Genomic DNA, 7,334 nt, shown 5'->3' with positions numbered 1-7,334 from the left:
ATTGAAGTTTAAGGAAAAAACTGCATTTTCTTCAGGGGGTTTAAAAGCCTATGATTGGCAATATGATTGGCAATATCCATAACTACAGATCCGAGCTTATATTCTGGTGTCGAGGAATCAAAAAATGGACTTTCCTTGACCTTTTCAAGAAGACTATTTAAAAGTTTCAAAGGGACAGAGTAAAGTTTGGTGCAAATAACTCTATAAAATTTAATTACCTTCAATTAGCACTTTGCACTTTGTTTCGTCTGCAATAAAAAAAAAAATACAACCTCTACAGAATATTTATTTAAGGTCATCTTAAGGTCATCTTAAAAAAGGTTTGCTTGCCCTCTCCCGATAAAAAAAATTGGGTAGGTAGGTATAGGAAGCATTTTTTTTATTTAAAAAGACTTGCAAATATGAAGGTAAAATAGTTATTAATGGGATGAGAAAACTTGGGAATGAATAAAAGTATAATTTTTTCCAGGAGGTAAAAGAAGTTTTGAGTAAAGCCGTTTTAGTCACTCCGTCGGGAGAGGGCAAACAAAGAATTTTTTAAGAAGGCGTAAAAAGGTTATTTGAAATAGTTGGGGCGTACGGAAGCCCGTTGAGCCAGTTCAGAAAAAGAAATTTTTTGTATTGCGTTTAAACGCAATAAACGCAATAAGTATTGCGTTTAAACGCAAAACATTGCGTTTAATCGCAATAATCATTGCGTTTAAACGCAAAAGATTGCATTTAATCGCAATGTATATTGCGTTTAAACGCAAAACACTTTGCGTTTAAACGCAAAACACTTTGCGTTTAATCGCAAAAGATTGCGATTAAACGCAATCTTTTGCGTTTAAAAGCAATAACTTTGCGATTAAACGCAAAAGTTTTTGCGTTTAAACGCAGTAATATTTTTGCGATTAAACGCAATGATTTTTGCGATTAAACGCAATAGTTTTTGCGTTTAAACGCAATAATATTGCGATTAAACGCAATACTTTTGCAATTAAATGTAATGATTTTTGCGATTAAATGCAATAGTTTTTGCGTTTAAACGCAATACGTTTGCGTTTAAACGCAATAATCTTTTAGTTCAAAGGCAATAATCTTTGTGTTTAAAGGCAGTCATATGTATCAAACCTTGCAGAGTGCAATGGACCCACGCATACTTATATCTTTTATTTCTTTCTCTTTTTTCTTATGAGGAAATTGCGTATTGTTTAGCTTTATAGAATCAGAATTCTCCGAGCAAACGCTCTCTGAAAGGATAAATCACTAATAAGAATTTATAGAGGAGAAAAAATGTCGGGTTGTAAAAACAAAGGCAACCTAAGAACGAGACATGAAGTTTTGGTCAGTTGCTCTGTTAAAAAAACTGTCCCCTAAGTTGTGGTCACAAGTTTAACCCATGTATAAAGGGATTTTTTGAAAGGACTGAGGAAATGTTGTAATTACGTACAACATGATAAAGTATTTAGACTTTAATGTACATTCATAATCCTTCCTATGGTTGCATACAGTAAACAAAAGAACATATGTGATGGATTTATATGAGATCAAAATCAAAATCAATTGAAAATAGATTGATCGATGTGCACTACATGTATCAAACTGACAAGTGCTATTAATACCACCGAAACATTCTCTGTAAGTTGTAATATTCGTAAGCAATTGATCAGACACTTCATTAAGAGTTTTGGGTTCTAATACATTTAAGACATTCAGGTTTTTAGGATGCCATTGTTTTACCACAATTTTCAAAAACTGGAAAATTTTGCAAAAAGACACAGAACAAATCGAATCTTCTTAATGTTGAAGTGTCGGGTCCTAGTACATGTACATGTAATTATAAGCTTTGACTGATTCATGTTTGATTTTGAAACTATAGTATCATTGTGTTTAAATGCAAAACAAATCCTTATAAGGAAGGATTATTGCGTTTAAACGCAAAGATTATTGCGTTTAATCGCAAAAAATATTGCGTTTAATCGCAATATTATTGCGTTTAATCGTAATAGTATTGCGTTTAATCGCAAAAATTATTGCGTTTAAACGCAAAAATATTATTGCGTTTAAACGCAAAAATATTATTGCGTTTAAACGCAAAAATATTATTGCGTTTAATCGCAAAAGTATTGCGTTTAAACGCAATCTTTTGCGTTTAAACGCAAGGATTATTGCGATTAAACGCAATGTTTTGCGTTTAAACGCAATAATTATTGCGTTTAAACGCAATAAAAATATTTCTTTCTTTGAACTGGCATCAACGGGCTTCCGTAGGGGCGATATATTAAGAAAAAAATACTTTTTTTATTTCATATTAATTATTATAATTAAAAAAAAATCATTTGGAAACACAACTTTATGCATATACCAATTATTTTTAAAGAAGTCAATGATATTTGAAATTTAAGTCTATAAACATTGTACTTTAGACATGCCCTTTTATGAACATAGTACCGGAACAATTGATTTGAACATTTTATATTGACTACTGAAAAAGATTGCAATTAACTTCTTGGAACTTGTAGTTCCTCTGCTTATATATTACAATATGTCATGCAAATTAAAGAAAAATAATACAAATGATACAAGTGAAATGCTATTAAATAACATATTAACTTAGAGAATCTACATGTTTCGTCAATAAATTCATGAACATCAGTTAGCAAAATATGTAATTCATCTGTAAAGGCAAAATTACGTCACACATTATAACGGATTATTATCATTAGCTATAGTGACTAATTCAAGCATGAACAAGCGATTGAAAAGACTACTTCTAGCATTAGACGTGTTTTCCACAAGAGCATAAAGCACTATCTATAATATTTTGTTTTTATAAATCATAGTTTGGTATACAGTAATATCTAAGCTTAGTATGAATGATACTGATATATCGCATACCACAAGAATTATATTTTTTTAAAGATCAGACGACACGTTCTTCAATTATATGTAATTTTTCTCAGGAATTTGTCATTGAAGTACTGCTACTTCAACAAGTTTCCTAACAAAAAATTGAGCTACCTTAATACGAGGCATTTGTGTAAGATACCAGAGGGTGGTGTTTCCTATATAATCCTATTTGAAATCACTTGAATTGTCAATATCACAAGTTTTGTTGTATTTATTTTCTTACACATGTTGAAAACAATTTAGAAATCACGAGATAATGTTAATATTATGAATATTTCTTATATCTTACAAGAAGAATCATAACAGATTTATGAGGAACATGTCAGACCTTAAGCTTGTTTTTATATCACTTTTTGCACGATCTTTCATCCCCCTTTTTAGAATATTTATTGAAATAGATTCTTTGAAAAATGAATTTTCCTTTGTATTTTGTGTATTACCTGTTTGTGAGAGTAAAAGATTGGCCACTGAAGTAATTTCTAAAAGGAAATCATTGTTGCATGAAATTATAACATATGAAGAAATATAACAAGAGGCCCAAGGTCCTTAACGGTCACCTGAGTATAATACAACAATTTAGAAGTTAAATACACTGACAGATGAAGCTTTGTTGCCCTAAAGCAAGAGAAGTAGGAAGATCAGGATCAACAAAATAATTAGTCTAGTATTCAGTATCAACTCATAACTTAAGTTCTAATCTGTCCCCCACTTAATATTATCACCATGCAGACTATTAACAAACTATTAGTCCTTCTGTACTATTTTTAAACCCATATTAAGACCTCTAGCATTGACCTCTCTTATGGTCTTTGAAGAACTTTTAATAAGATAAGTTATTTTTGTCTCGTTTTTATTTATCTATTACTTACAGGTCTACCTGATTATTAAAACTAAGAAAGTACTTTTTGAATTATACAATAAACATTCTTGCATAATTATCTTATTCTATTAACCTTTCAAAAACATTATTTACAGTGATTAATTATCAAAGATGAATGGAAAAGGGGAATAACTTCTCTCAGTAGAATACAAATTAATAGAGCCCTGCCCAGGACCAGAATGCTAAGACGAATTGTCCAGATGTTCAAAAATCTGGTAGAAATACGCTTACTTATATCATTTAAACTTTTACTCAGTTTGCTTTCGATATGCCCAGAAGCAGAGAAGAATTTCACAGGTACAATGCATTTTCACTACAGATTCAACAAAGCCTTACCCTAACACCAGAACCCAAGACCAAAGGTCAAGAAATTTACAAATTTGGAAGAGTTACCCTCATCATCATAACTATGGACTTCAAAGAATTAACACTTTTCCACTATATTATCAAAAGCCCCCCCCCCTTCCTCGTTATGCCAGAACCCCTGACCCTAGGACCACAAGATTTAAAAATTCAGTTCGAAGATCCCATCTTCATCATAGCTAAGCAATTTATTTATCAGCTCAACACTAGGGAGCATACAGGATTAGTTAATGATAAATTAATAGAATTAATGCATTTTCACAATATAATCAATAGAGCCGCCCTCCCCCCCCCCCCCCCCTCCTCAAGAACCCCAAAAACTGAGGCCATGTATTTAAAAATTTTGGAAGAGGCATCCTTGCCTATCATAATCATGCACTTAGTTTGTTTAAATAATCTCCAGTAGCAAAGAAGAAGATTTTCATAGAATCAATGCATTTTCACTATATAATCAATTGAGCCCCGCCCTAACACCGGAACCCCTGACCCTGGGGCCATGAAATTCACAATTTTTAAAAAGGCATCCTTATGCATCATAACCATGCACTTAGTTTGTTTAAATAATAGCCAGGAGCAGAGAAGAAGATTTTCACAGAATTAATGCATTTTCACTATATAATAGATAGAGCCTCGCCCTAACACCAGAACCCCTGACCCTGGGGCCATGACATTCACAATTTTGGAAGAGGCTCTCTTGCTCATCATAACTATGTACTTAGTTACTTTACTTAATACCCAGGGGCAGAGAAGAAGATTTTCAAAGAATTATTGCTTTTTCACTGTATAATCTATAGAGCCCCGCCCTAACACCAGAACCCCTGACCCTGGGGTCATGAATTTCACAATTTTGAAAGAGGCACTCTTCCTCATCATAAATATGTACTTCGTTACTTTATTTAATATCCAGGAGCAGAGAAGAAGATTTTCAAAGAATTAATGCATTTTCACTATATAATCTATAGAGCCCCGCCCTTACACCAGAACCCCTAACCCCAGGGCCATGAATTTCACAATTTTGGAAGAGGCACTCTTGCTCATCATAACTATGTACTTAGTTACCTTATTTAATACCCAGGAGCAGAGAAGAAGATTTTCAAAGAAATAATGCACTTTCACTATATGATCTATAGAGCCCCAACCTGGGGCCAGAACCCCTGACCCTGGGGCCATGAATTTCACAATTTTGGAAGAGGCACTCTTGCCCATCATAACTATGTACTTAGTTACTTTATTTAATATCCAGGAGCAGAGAAGAAGATTTTCAAAGAATTAATGCATTTTCACTATATAATCAATAGAGCCCCGCCCTAACACCAGAACCCCTGACCCTGGGGTCATGAATTTCACAATTTTGAAAGAAGCTCTCTTGCTCATCATAACTATGTACTTAATTACTTAATTTAATACCCAGGAGCAGAGAACAAGATTTTCAAAGAAATAATGCACTTTCACTATATGATCTATATAGCCCCACCCTGGGGCCAGAACCCCTGACCCTGGGGCCATGAATTTCACAATTTTGGAAGAGGCACTCTTGCTCTTCATAACTATGTACTTAATTACTTAATTTAATACCCAGGAGCAGAGAAGAAGATTTTCAAGGAAATAATGCACTTTCACTATATGATCTATATAGCCCCACCCTGGGGCCAGAACCCCTGCCCCTGGGGCCATGAATTTCACTATTTTGGTAGAGGGCTCAATGCTTATTACAATGATTCCAACAGTTTGACTGCTTGATGTCCAGGAGTAAAGAAGAAGATTTTTAAAGATTGCATTATTTTTGGTGGTTTCAGGCCCCAGGGGGGCAGGGACCATGAAATTCACAATTTTTGTTCCCCATCACCCATAGATGCTATATGCCAAATTTGGTTGAAATTGGTTAAGCGGTTTCAGAGAAGAAGCTAAAAATGTTCAAATGTTAACGCACGACGCACGCCGACGGACGAGAACGGATAGCAATAGGTCACTAAAAATATAGGTTTCTTAGACCCATAAATCCTTTTTTTTCCAATACTGACTATGATGGTATCGGAGAGCAAATACCAGAACTAATATATCATAGATAAATAATAATGACTTTTCCATTTATACAATTGACAATTACTTTATTAACATGTTGACATGTACTGAATTTATCTGATATGTCATGGAACGTTTAATATTAAACAGTGGTTTGAATATAGTCAAATTAACATTAATTTCATGATTTTAGACTAGACTAGTAAAAGAAGCAATACTTACCTTTAAATAAATAAGGATTAGAAGCAGTACTTACTTTCAAACAGATAGTCATTAGTACATTCTAACAGACCATCTAAAAGTTAAAAAAATTGCAGTTTGTAATTTATATCACTTTTCATTTAAAAAGGAAAAGAGAGTCACTTCGAAACTGGGGTTCATTGTCTCTTTTGGCAGGTACTTAATCGCCTGGTGACCTTTTTCATACAAAGAAAAAAAACAGAGTTTACAGCAAACTAATACAAAAACTGACATTGGATTTCGCTTTGATATGTACCACATGAAAGAAAACATGCAATCAGTATTTATGAATTGTTATGAACTATGCTTCCATATGTTACGTCTATAAAAATATAATAAGTGTCAAAAATACAAACAAACAAAAAAAAAGACAATTGGACATTCTTATTTGTATGACCTAATATTCTTGTTCTGATTGAACTAGGGACTTCATCAGGACAATATAATTGCATCATCAGGTCCCAGGTTCATGAAGTAGACTCAGACTTAATTCAATTTTTCAATCACCTGTAAAATGTTGATTACTTGTCAGCTTATTCTCTATATTTGCAGATGACAGCATTTTGGTAATACAATACTGATAAAATATTTTGTTTTGGCATGTTTGACTTATACAAAATTTCAGTGTAACATAAAGATTTGGACTTAAACTTAAGATGTTTTCATGATCCCGGGGTTAGAAGGTTATTCTCGTGTATAATGATTCAGATTTATAATGATTTAATGATTCCGATGTCAATTGTCGATGTAATTAGATACTCACTTGCATGAAGGCAGTTGCAAATTTCTCCACTAAAAAAAGAGTATTCAGTGATGTTTTGATGTGTTGATCCGTACCACTGTTCATTGAAGCAAACACAGAATTCTTTTGTGTCACAATTCTCCCAGAATCTTCCATTCTCACAACCTGAAAATTGCTTAGACATTACAGTGATAA

General features: G+C 33.2%; 1 long non-coding RNA gene across 1 annotated transcript; it reads right to left on the bottom strand.

The window, feature by feature from the left end:
- Nucleotides 1-216: 216 nt before the first annotated feature.
- LOC133180174 (uncharacterized) lies at nt 217-6,452 on the bottom strand. Its single transcript, XR_009720278.1, has 3 exons — nt 6,414-6,452; nt 3,333-3,371; nt 217-248 (listed from the first exon to the last, which is right to left on the bottom strand). It is a non-coding gene; the product is annotated as an uncharacterized LOC133180174 (long non-coding RNA).
- Between the last annotated feature and the right edge of the window lie 882 nt (nt 6,453-7,334).

This window comes from Saccostrea echinata, unplaced genomic scaffold, assembly GCF_033153115.1.
Source record: "Saccostrea echinata isolate AGI-Se365-2 ecotype Australia unplaced genomic scaffold, CSIRO_AGI_Sech_v1 ptg000001l, whole genome shotgun sequence".
Classification (NCBI taxonomy): domain Eukaryota; kingdom Metazoa; phylum Mollusca; class Bivalvia; order Ostreida; family Ostreidae; genus Saccostrea; species Saccostrea echinata.
The sequence above is the reverse complement of the archived record's forward strand: the minus strand, read 5'-3'. Positions and strand labels throughout refer to the sequence as shown.